Here is a 12,600-nt window from a genome sequence, read left to right as displayed (position 1 = left end):
ATGAGCCGGCGCTTGCTGTGGTAACACTGTATGTTATTATGGCTGTCACTCCCAGAGCAGCATAGCAGCAAGTAAGTCTGTGACAAGCTGATTCCAAAGGCCACGTGCACGGGGGCTGTTGGCAGTGGTGGGCTGTTGGCTATGGCAGGCTGTTGGCTATGGTGGAAGTCCCAATGTGGACCAAAAGAGTCAAGTGACCTTTCTTCTAATCCTTTTCAAGGTTGTGGCTTTTTTTTTTTTCTTGAGTGAATATTCTTTGAAAACTTGTATTGGTTTAAGATATCACACTTCTCTAGTAGGTGTTTAGTGACTGGTGGCTTACACTTGGAATTAATTATATCTTATTTCTTTTGTAACTCTTTGCTTGCAACTCAGAAGAATATCCCATAGTTAAAAAAACTACCTGCTGATTTGCACTAAAAAAAAACTGAATTTTCATTAATAGAAATATTTCTTCACCTTCTATGAAAGAAAAGAAAAATGATTTATACTTAATCATAATGGGTCAATCAGTTTATAATTGTCACTCTTTCTCGATGAAGATAATCTTATCCTCTGTCATTTCATTTCTCTATTTTGGGAAGGAACTGGAAAAAAAAATTAAAGCATATTTTCTGTAGAACGTTTAATAGATCTGAACAGAAAGAGGAATTCCACTTCATGCCCTGGGTGAGGTTATCTTAACATGACAGATTTTTTTTTCAAATTTTTCATCTCAGCCCTCCGTCTGTGAGAGTAGAGCATATGTTTCATGTGGCAGAAGCAGGAACTGCTCTGGTGAATGATGTTTTCATAGAAGCTGTCTCTTCCTGGAAGCTCAGTGATTACCACTGAGGCTTTTGAAACAAATGCGTGTCTTGGTCATTAAGCGGGTAGGCTGGGCACCTCAGTAATTAAAAAGCTCAAGTCATTTGAGTCCAGAGGGCGCCCATGGCCAGTGGTGTTGACCAGACTGCGCTGAGCAGGAGAGAAAGTTCCAGCTGAGGGAGGTATTTAAAATTTAACTTAAAAACATGCTTGGAGCCTCTGATCCCATCAGGTGTCTACTTGTCAAATATGCTCTGCCAGCATTAGATGATCTGGGGAATAATTTGTCTGCCCTTCAAAAAAATGAAGTGAGAATTCCGGCTTTCCAGGGCAGGAAATAGCTGCCTGCAGGGCCACTGGAAAGTACCACCGGCTGGATCCAGAAAGAAAATTAACAACCGTCATGGTAACTGCACTCCTTTTTCCTATATTCAAGAAAAGACCTGCTTGCAAATTGTGTCAAAATTATCAGATTTATTTCTAAACTGTAGAGTTGGTGTTGAATCTTCCTGATGTGGTGAGATGTTTCCAGGTTCTTAACTTGATTTTTAAAATGGGATAGACTCAAAGAAATGGACCGTTATTTATTTATTTTTTCAAAGTTGTTTTCTTGTTATGTGTCACCGAAGAATTTACCTGGTAACTATCGAAAAAATATTCTTCAGCATGAAATATTTTGAAAAACATTTCATTTACCATGATACGTAAAGAAAGTCCCAACAGAGAAACGGGGCCTATGGCTGTGGAGGGGTAATAAATACTGAGTCCCGTGTCAGACAAAATGGGGAATACCAGATGTGAAAGTTACCCACGTACGGTGCTGAGACTTAGAGAAGAAGCTGAACAAATAACACAATTCTAAGATCAGTGTAAGTTCTAAGACACGGCAATGGTTCATTAATAATTCACAGACCTTATAGATCGATCTGGCCCGCAGGAGTGAGAATTTCTCAGAGAATGTAGAATCTTCCCTTTGTTCACTTTTCTACAACAGGGAAACTGACAAAAGTCTTTGCCAATGGGGGCAACTCTGCTTGCTGCCTGAAGTCATGGGGATTCTGACCCTGACTGTAGGGGAAGGTGCAGCCCTGGGAATTCTATGCAGACATCCAGTATTTCCAAATGAAGGGGACTAGGAAAGCTAAGTGACCAAACGGAGGAACAGCAGCTTGCCACCAGCATTTCTCCAAAAAGCCGACTCTTAGCAATCACCTCCACAACTATTCCACAACACTCTAAACCCTTTATGCCGTGCTTTGAAGGAAGATACGTGTGTGCCATCATTCACAGAGCACTGAAACTGTAAATATCTAACAAAACAGAAGCATGGGAAGGGCAGAGTCAGATGACAGTTACCAGCTGCACAGCACATATAAGAGCATCTCTGCAGAATTAAACATGACCTAATGCCTTCACGTTGATCACGGCCTTCATGTTGGATGGGCTGACCTTGGTTGGGGTCAGCTGGGGGACCCTGTGGGGTGGATGGGAGCTCTGCTGGGCAGCTCAGGCCCACAGCTCTCATCCTCCTCCTGGCATTATGCGCTGCCCAGGGCACGCTCTTTCCTGGTTATGCCAGAAGTGCCAGTGGAAGTACCTGAGGCCAAGGTTTGGAACTGGCTGGTTTGAGTTTGCCCTCATTCTACCAACCAAATTATGGAGGAGATTGGCTTACTTTCTAGAATAATGAGTAACTGTCCTTTCCAAAGGAAATATGATGGTCCAAAAAGCAAAACTCAGAGTCCCGTGATTTGGGGGTGCCTTCCTTGTGATGCAAACCACTGCTCTCATAAGCAAACATCTGGCCCTTGTCACTTCATCCTATGGGAACTGGGACATGGGAAAAATGCAGTCATTTCTCCAGCCACTGCTTTGGGCTGTGAGGTACAGGCTGTGTCTTTCTCTGGCCCTGGGGTCCTGTGTCTTCTGTTACATACAGAAAACACATACACAGACAAGCTGAGTAAAATGTCAGACCCTTTGCAATTTCAGACTTAATGCATTTGTGCATAAATAAAACAAACGCATCTAGAACAAAACATAAAAGACAGCAACTGTCTAGATCCAAAACAGTGAAGTGACCGTCAAATTCACTGCTATTTCTATGACTACAAACATCATATACATTATGCAAGTAAGCAGAAGAGTTTAAATATTATTCAAAGTCTCTACACAGTCTCTAAGCTAATCACATTTATGGCATTGCTACTGTGAGACTTGTCAAGCGATAGAAGAAATTAGAGGAAAGGGAGAGGTTGCTTGGAGTTGGAATTTCAAGGTTAGAGTTTGGACACTATAAATGCATCACAGAAAGCACATCGGGAACCAGTGATATCTAACTTAGGATGTCAACACGAATTTAAGATCAAAGGTCAGAAGTCTGAAATGGCGTAACTCAGTCATTCGATGCCATATGATAGAGCTTGCAAAGGAACCAGTGACAGAATGGGACAAGGAGGGTGTGAATGACCTGGCAGCTATTCGAGACACTGCTCCTCCCTCGCTCTGGTTCCCTCAAGGCGGAAGCCTGTACCTCACGTGTGTCTGCCACCTGAAGCGGGAGGTCCAGGACTTACCAAAACGATCTCTGAGCTCCACCTTGACAGTTCCGACAAGGCTCAGAACTCCAAGGTCAAGTGACATGTGATTTGGGTAAAAGCAGTTAGGCTATGGTAAAGATCACTATTGTTATAGAACATGAACTCAAAACCCAACACAACATGTTAAAGCATCTGGAGAAACATCGACCGGCCCTCAAGGGGGGCTCTGCAATGCTGTGCTACATTTCCTCTGTTAAGTGCAATTCCTTTCACAGAAAGTTTGCTTTCATTTAAAAACCACTTTATAAAATTTGCTTATGGATTAACTGGAACTTCAATCATTTATTTTCCCTCAAGGCTTGGTGTTAAAAATAAAAAGTATTGTGTACGAAAATGAGTTTATTTTTAATCATGAAGCAGCCCTTCAAACTCAGTGAATGCAATGGAAAAAGCCCAACAATTTGTTCTGTCAGGCTTTTTCTTGAGATTTTAATACCAATATATTTGTCTTTAATTGACCTTTAATGCTGAAACTTCTTAACATTCCAGTTCTCCAGCATGAAAACTTTATTTTCTAGAAAAAAATAATAATAATGGCTGAGAATTCCGTTCATATAATTGCCTTGGCAACTGAATCGTATAGCTTCTATTGTTTTTCATATTTCATCACATTTCAAATAAGTGTCTTTGAAGATAATAACAGCTAACACTTACTTATTGATCGCTTACTTTGGGTCAGATATATTCTAAGTGTTTTCTAGTTGTTATCTCAGTTATTTCTTTCAAGGACCCTGTGAGATAAATGCCCAGGTAACAGATGAAGAATTTGAAGCACAAGACATTGACCTATCTGTCCAAGTTCACTAAGAGGGTTGTGCAAGAACTGCCATCGCAAACACAGTGAAAGTAACTTAAGACAATTCACACAACTGGCCCACATTTCCAAGAATTATTTCCCGAATAAGGAAGATTTAAAAGACGGTCAATTAGTCAAATACCTGAAAAACAATTGTACAGTTAAGACTGCCTTTTGTTTCTATGAATTTCAGGGGAAGGAAAAGATCACACCATCAGTAAACTGTTGGGATATGGTGAATGCTGCATTCAGAGTCAATCCACAGCTGTAAAGTACCCCCATTTGCCCAGCTCTCCACCCTTTCATCTTCCAAAATTCCATGTCAGTGAAGGGAGCCCATATCCACATAATCAGGGGTTCTCTTTCTTACTCTCACGTCTAATTTATAGCAGCAGTGGGAAATCATTTAGTATCCACGGTACGTCTATCATTTTGCCTCCAAAATTTCTTTCGAATTGTTCTGGTTCCCACCATCTTCAACACCACCATCCCATTGAAGCTGTCATCGTCTCAGCCTGGCCAATGGAAATTTTCTCCTAAATGGTCAAGTCCCATCCTTCTTTATACTACACCCAGAGTGATGGTTTCAGAACACAGGCCTGACTGTCATCGATGGGTAAAACAACCCGATGTAAAAGTGAAAACAACCTTCCTTGACAGGCCTGCACTCTCTGCGCCATCTTGCTCCTCCTGCCTCCCAGGACCCTCCTGCACAAAGCCTGTCTGTGCTCCAGCCACACAGACTTCAGGTCCTCAGCCCTCCATGGGCCTTTCCTCCCTCCGCCGCACTTCCTCCCTCCGTGGACCTTTCTCATGCTTATCATGATGGGTCAAATGCTCTTTCCTCTCTTGTCTGCCTATCTAATTCTACATAGACGTGAGGCTATCATTAAAATTGTGGCCAGGAGAAAATTTTTATTTAATGAACCAATTTGAGTGATAGAAATTGAAAGTATTATCAAAGACATACGTATCTAAACCCTCCGGTTCCAATTAAATGATAAATAACTGCAAAGTTACAAGGCAAAAATGTGTTTTTTTACCCACTGTCAAAATGAGTATAAAAACAAATATTTGCTTTATAAAACAAATATCATTCTGATTTTAGAAACTGTGAAAGAAAATTCAATGAAATACTGTATCATTTAAGATTATAAAATATCACAAATATACATGGAATGTCCCACCAAAAAATGCGTCAGGATTATTCCACCAATGGGAAGATGTTTCCTAGGAAACCTCATAATATTATTAATTTTATTCGTAAACCAATAGTAACAAGTCCTACAAACATCCCCAAACATACCTTAAAAATGAGTATTTGGGGAAGTGTTTAAAGAACTTTGTATAGGTAGAAGATAGTAGAAAATATAAAGGAGAGACAAAAATAGTGGGGAAGGGGGATCGCTGAACCATAAGAACTTTAACTTTGCCTTGGGACCAGCAATGAACATGCCATGTCATTAAAGGTAAATGGAGTATTACTCAGCCATAGGAAAAAAAATGAAATCTTTCCATCTGTGACAACATAATAGACCTAGGGTCTATTATGCTAAGTGAAATAAGTCAGACAGAGAAAGACAAATACCACTTATATGATCTCACTTATATGTGGAATCTAAAACACAAAATAAATGAACAAACACAAACAAAACAGAAACAGATTCACAGAACAAATTGATGGTTGCCAGATGGAAAGGGGGTGGAGGGGTAGGTGAAAAGGGTAAAGGGATTGGGAAGTACAAATTGGTAGGTACAAAATAGTCATGGGGATGTAAAGTACAGTATGAGGAATATAGTCAATAATATTGTAATGACTATGTATGGTGCCAGGTAGGTACTAGATTAATGGGGGGACCACTTCACAAATCATATATGGGGTCTGACAGTTAAGTTCGTGAACTCATCCTAGAAAAAGTGCTATATACATTATTGCTGAATATCACTACGGTCACCTTTTGGGAAGCCATGCACCAATGCCAGCGCCTAGTCCACCCTTCAAAGCCATTTTGGAACTCTTTTTCTGGAATGGCCGTTAGAGCTGTCTTCGTATTACCCTTGATGTCCATCAAAATGTCTCCCTTTCAATATTTCCTTTATCTTCAGGTAAAGAGAGAAGACATTAGGGGCCAGATCAGGTGAGTAGGGTGGGTGTTTCAATACAGTTAGTTATTTGTTTATGGGCTAAAAACTCCCTCACAGACAGTGCCGTGTGAGCTGGTGCATTGTTATGATGTAAGAGCCATGAATTGTTGTTGAAAAGTTCAGGTCGTTTTCATCTAACTTTTTCATGCAGCCTTTTCAGCTCTTCCAAATAGAAAACTTGGTTACCTGTTTGTCCATTTGGTACAAATTCATAATGAATAATCCTTCTGATACCAAAAACATTTAGTAACATCATTGTAACAAGTACAATGTCCCACCTCACGTCGTACACCTGAAATTAATATAATATTGAATATCAACTGTAATTGAAAAAAACAATAAAACATGAAAAGGAAGCACAAACAATTATAATTTTGAAAGAATTCTTTCGCACTCCTTTGAGGTTCCATACCTACTTTTAAGAACTTTTGCTTTTATCCAATTTGCAGTGACTACTGGACCACTTTACACAAAACGCAGATGGAAATGAGTCACCACACGTTCCCCTTCCCCGGCAGTAGTTCTGTGGGGTGTTCAGACCTCGCCCCACCCTGCTTCCTGCTCTGTAAGTACAAACCCTGTGCATTTGTTTTCGGACTCTTGCCATCTTTTGCAGGAGTTGGCTCTCTCACAGTGCTGGTACTCCTATTCCTTCTCCAGGAGGGTTATGTACACAAGGAGCAAAACAAGAGACTCATAGCATCCTTACATTCGTTACACTCAGAACTTTTGTGCATGATCTCTTGTTCTGAAAGTGTGGAAGTAGGTTGGATGGGAATTATAGTCTTTTATCTGGACTGCATTGTTAGGCACAGAGCCTAAATGTATTTTCAGAGCAGTCTGCATATGTTTTTACGAAGTCAATAGCAAAGGTTTAATACAATTCATTTGATAAAGCATTGCTCTCCCTGCCCTATGAAATAACAGCTTGGACATTTGTGTGGCCGCTCGTATGTTGGGTTTATGTCCCCGAGGCATCTCCCTACGATGCTCTGAGAAGCACTGTCGCTGACGGGAGGCTTGTTTCTCCTGAGGAGGCTGAAGATCAGGGTGGACTAGGGGTTGGGCGGATGCCTCCAGGCTGGAAGACAGACAATGGGTCACAGATGATGGCTGAGCTGCCTTTCTTATTTCCTTAGGAAGGATGTCTGATGTTGCCCCTCTTACACTACCTGCCTCTCCATGTCACACCTGAGCATCCACAGTGTTCTCAGTTCTCCACGGTACCCAGCATGGCCCAGTGAAGCCCGACACTGGCCTTACCACTCATCCCCCCTTTTCAACACTCTCCGCCTTGTAGTGGGATAAATAGTGAATTTTGTACCGAAGTACATTATGTCAAGTCACCAAAGACTAAGGAGAAATTATTTCTGGGACAGTAACTTGAATCCAGACTGATTTTTTATAGAGTTTAAGTACTAACAATATCCTAATTTGCTTCATGAAAGGATAAGCACATACATAGGAAACATGTCAGAAAGACAAATATTCCTACACATGTCTTTCCATAATTTATCAAACTATTTAAAATGTAGTTTCCACTTAATGATAAGTATTTAATTGATGAAATATGTTCTATTTTTGGCATAAAAGGTTTTATAAAGTTTAAAAGTTATTCTGCCTGAAATATCACTTTATTGACAACTTGCAAAATTTTTTATTTTATGTTTATTGAACGTATCCATGTTGTTTCATGATGTTCTGTAATTCACACCTGCAAGAAGTTTATTTATAAATAAAATGGGGTAAGATATGAAAATTCTTTAATCCAGTATATCATAGTTATGAAAAATTTGCTTCCCCATTGGTGTCCCCCACGGCTGATTTATAATAAAGGAGAACTTTGCTCTGTTGACTCCCTGAAATCCATCACTGCCATGAGTGGGTGGGACAAAACTAGAATGATTTTTGACCAAAGTAGCAAGCTAGTTATTTTAGAACTGCTGAACTATAACTATTTTACTGCTGATAGAAACGAGCGAGTTCTGGGTTGTGCCACATCGTACGGTTGTCTACATTGGTGTTCTAGAGAGACTGAGGAAGAATATTCGAAGCAAAATGCCTGGTTCTTCAGAAAATTCAGAAGCAATTCTAAATGCACTCTAAACATTTTGGGTATTGGAGAACAAAGAAAACCAGCAACCAAATCCACAGAAGACCACAGAGCAATGGTTGAAAACTGTGTATGAAAACCTTTGTTTTAGGTATAACACCTATTTTTCTAAATTAAAGTTTCATATCCTTGCATTGGTGCTAAAAAGAGTTTATAAAATCAAAGTTCTCAAAGTTTATCCCAATATTTTTTTCCATTAAATGATAATGCTGACAAATAATCATACTATTTACTCTACTAAATTCTTTACATAAATTACTTTAATGATTAGAAACCCTGTAAATCTATGATATTACCACCCCAATTTTATATGTAAAGAATCTGAAGTGGCAGAGGGGCCCCCCAAGATCACACAGTACCTCAAACCCACTGTAACTGGCCAAAGGGGGAGATGGTGTGAAGGAGGCGAGAGGGCGCCCAGGTGTGATGGAGACCTGGGAACAGGAACAGGAGGTCAGAAGTGAGCATCGCAGTGCGTAATGGGCAAGGAGACCAGGGCAGACCTGGGGCACAAGCGGTCTTTCATGCTCTGATGTCATGTCCAGGCTCACGCTTTCAGTTCTCCTCAAGTGCCTCTGGTGGCGGGTTGGCTCAGGCATCTCTGGCTGTACTGAGAAGGACAGAAGGGAGCCTGTATTCCCTCTCCCTTTGGGAGTGAGAGGACGGTACCAGACAGTCATTATACAATCTCCACGTGCACACACTTTTTTTCCCAGAAAGGAAACCGGGATGCTGGCAGAAAAGAGGCATAGATATTGAGGAACCAGAACAAACACCTATGAAAAATATCTACCAATTGTACTAATTCTAAACTGTATTTAGCACCTATATTATCCAAAATTCTCACAACCTCACCTGACACGTCTTAGTCCATTCGAGCTGCTATGACAAACTAGCACTGACCGGTGACTTAAACAGCAGACATGTACACTTTCAGCCTGGAGGCCAGAAGTCTGAGATCAAGTTCCCAGCAGATCCGGTATCTGATGAGGACGGGCTTCCTAGTTCACAGACGGCATCTTCTTCTGTGACCTCACATGGAGGGAGGGACCAGGGGGCTCTCTGGGTCTCTTTTACAAGGACACTAATCCCATCATGGGGGCTCCACCCTCACGACCTCCTGACTCCCCACAGGCCCCACTTCCTGACACCACCACACTGAGGGTTAGGAGTCAGCATATGTATTTGACATTCAGTAAATAACAACACATGCTGTGATCCCTATTTTACAGATGAGAAAACTTTGTTTCAGGGATATGAGTAAATTTGTTCGAAGGGACGCATACAATTAGCAGCAGAATTAAGAATCAAACCCAGGACTACCTGAATCCTAATCAGTTTTGCTGTTTTTCCCCCAGTTTGATTGCAGATCTGTCTGTTCTCCCCCAAATTATAATTTAAAACAAAGTCATGCTCTTCCAAAATAAGAAAATAAAAATGTGACATTAAATGTGGCACATTTAACATTACCCAGAGTTTTATATCTGGTAAACTCCACAATGCAGACCTGGAGCTATTTGTAAACAAAGACCTGGAATTAATTTATTCCTCCAGGAGGGTTCCTCTTCCCCTCGCCATATTGTTCTTCTGTTTCTTCCTCCAGGCACTTCCTTTCAGTCTGAGGAGCCAACCTTCTAAGTCACTCAAGCTGACATTCTACACGACCTGCCAACGGCAACAAAATAAACAGTTTTACTATTGAGGAGTTCTGACAATGTGCTTCTTGAGAGAAAGTGAAGCTTTTCATTATATGGAAGTTAAAGCAAGTCTCTTTTTGTAGGAAAAAAATTTCCTCAGAAAAAAATAGTAAAAATGCATTGCTAACAACTCCATTTTGTAGATTTCCAACTTGACCCATTTAGCCATTGTTTGGAATAAGAGACGTGATAAAGGGACGTGTTTAGTGGTAGAATATACTATCAAATATTTAACCCAGGTTTTAAATGAAGTCCTTTTTCAATGTTACTGAAAATGAAGGTGACAGATGACCACTGGAACATGATAAACATAACTTCTCAGAAACACAACGTTTAATTATTTAATGTAAAACATTTTATAAAATATAGTTTGGCAAATTTTTAAATGTAATTTCAATAAATGAATTCTATACCAATGATTTACTAATTAAGGAAAAGCATACTGCTTAAAGAGCGTAGTTATTATAGACTCAGTTTTCTAGACACTGGTGTCAAGGGATGAAGAATAAAATGCCTGGTTCAGAAGTATACAATGATTTCCAAAAGCAGAGAATAGCTTTTGTTCATTTTTATTTATTTTTAAATGGACTTGACTTTCAGGACAGTTTTAGATTTACATGAAAATTGAGAAAATCGTACAGAGATCCCATATGCCCTAAACCCTCTTTCCCCTATTCTTAACAGCTTATATTAATATGGTACCTTTGTCACAATTAATAAACCAATACTGATACATTATTATTTACTCGAGTCCATCCTTTACTCAGATACCCTTCGTTTTTACCTAAAGTCCTTTACTTGGTCCAGATTCCACCCAGGACCCCACATTACATTTCGGTGTCATGCTTCCTTAGGTTCCTCTTGGTTGTGACAATTTCTCAGACTTTCTGTGTTTTCCATGACCTTGAGGATTTTGAGGTGTGCTGGTCAGGCATTTGGTAGAATTTCCATCTGTCAAACTTTGTCTGATCTTTTCCTCATGATGAGATTTTTTTTTTTTTTTTTTTTTGCTTGCTTGCTTTGTTTTGTTTTGGCAGGAGAAAGACCACCAAGGTCAAATGCCATTTCCATCACAGCATGTTCAGGGCACATACAATATGATTTATCACTGTTGATGCTGACCTTGACTACTTCACTGAGCTAGCGCTGCTGAATGTCTCCATGTGCATTTACTCTTCCACACCCTCTAACTATAGTATACCCTAAGCAGGGTTTTAAGCAGGAAGGAAGTGTCTAAGCAGGCTTCACACTTAAGGACTGAGGAATTATGCTCTCCTTCCTTGACAGTAGAGTCTCTACATACATCATTTGGATTTTTTTCTTTTTTTCTTTTTTTTTGCATGGGGAATTGAATCTCATGTCCTCCATTAATTTATTTATTCAACCACTTATCAGTCCAGACATATAGACATTATTTCATACTTTGCGTTATAAACCAATACTGCTTTAATTATTTAATTATTGTTGCTCAAATTGTTCTACCTGTGGCCACAGGGAGCCCTTTCAGTAGACTCCTTCTCCTTTTGATGTTCTCCATCAGTATATGGGTGTGTGTAAAAAGCTTCCTTACTTTGTGCCACAAGATGCTCCAGATGTATCTTGCGTATTTCTTGCTCTGATCCTATAATCGACCATTTCTCAAAGGAGCCCTGGTTGTTTTATTGGAGAAGCTACTGGGAACCAAGATCTAGGTATCGGTTGTGCTTGTTCCAACTGGGGTGTCATTGCTTCTTGGTTCTCCCAGATAACAAAACAAGGAGATATATATATATATATATGATACTCTCTCTCTCTCTCTCTCTCTATATATATATATGTATATATCGCAAATGACACACACTGTCTACTGTCTAACGTCTGAAAACAGGTATTTTCCATATATTTTGTTCACTTTCATAGTTTCCCATCAGAGAGGGGAGGTTTGATGCCAGCTGCTTGGTGGTGGTAGAAACTAAAATTCACCTAGTAGGCAATATTCAAGGGAAGAAACCAAAACTGGAGGGCTTACACTATTGGCTATGAAGACATACTCCATAGCTACAATAAATAAGACAATATATTATTTTCTCAGAGATGGCTCACGTAACTAATGGAATTGAATAAAGGATATATAAGGCTCATATGTTTATAGCCTCCTGACTTATACCAAATTTTCCAGTGAAATGTAGTGGGATAAAGATAAGATGATCTTTTCAATAAATGGCATCAGGCCAATTGAAATCCCTATTGTAAAAAATATACTTTGACCTCTTTCTCACATCATACACAAAAAATAATTTGAGATGATTCATAGAACTAAATGTCAGAGTAAAAATATGTTTCTAAAATGGAATACATTCATGACCTTGGGTTAGATAACTATTTCTTAAACAGCAAACAAAAATTACTCCATATAAGAGAAAACAAATGAACTTTCTTAAAATTATAAACCTCAGGCTCATC

This window comes from Rhinolophus ferrumequinum, unplaced genomic scaffold, assembly GCF_004115265.2.
Source record: "Rhinolophus ferrumequinum isolate MPI-CBG mRhiFer1 unplaced genomic scaffold, mRhiFer1_v1.p scaffold_109_arrow_ctg1, whole genome shotgun sequence".
Taxonomy (NCBI): domain Eukaryota; kingdom Metazoa; phylum Chordata; class Mammalia; order Chiroptera; family Rhinolophidae; genus Rhinolophus; species Rhinolophus ferrumequinum.
Note: the sequence above shows the minus strand (reverse complement) of the source record.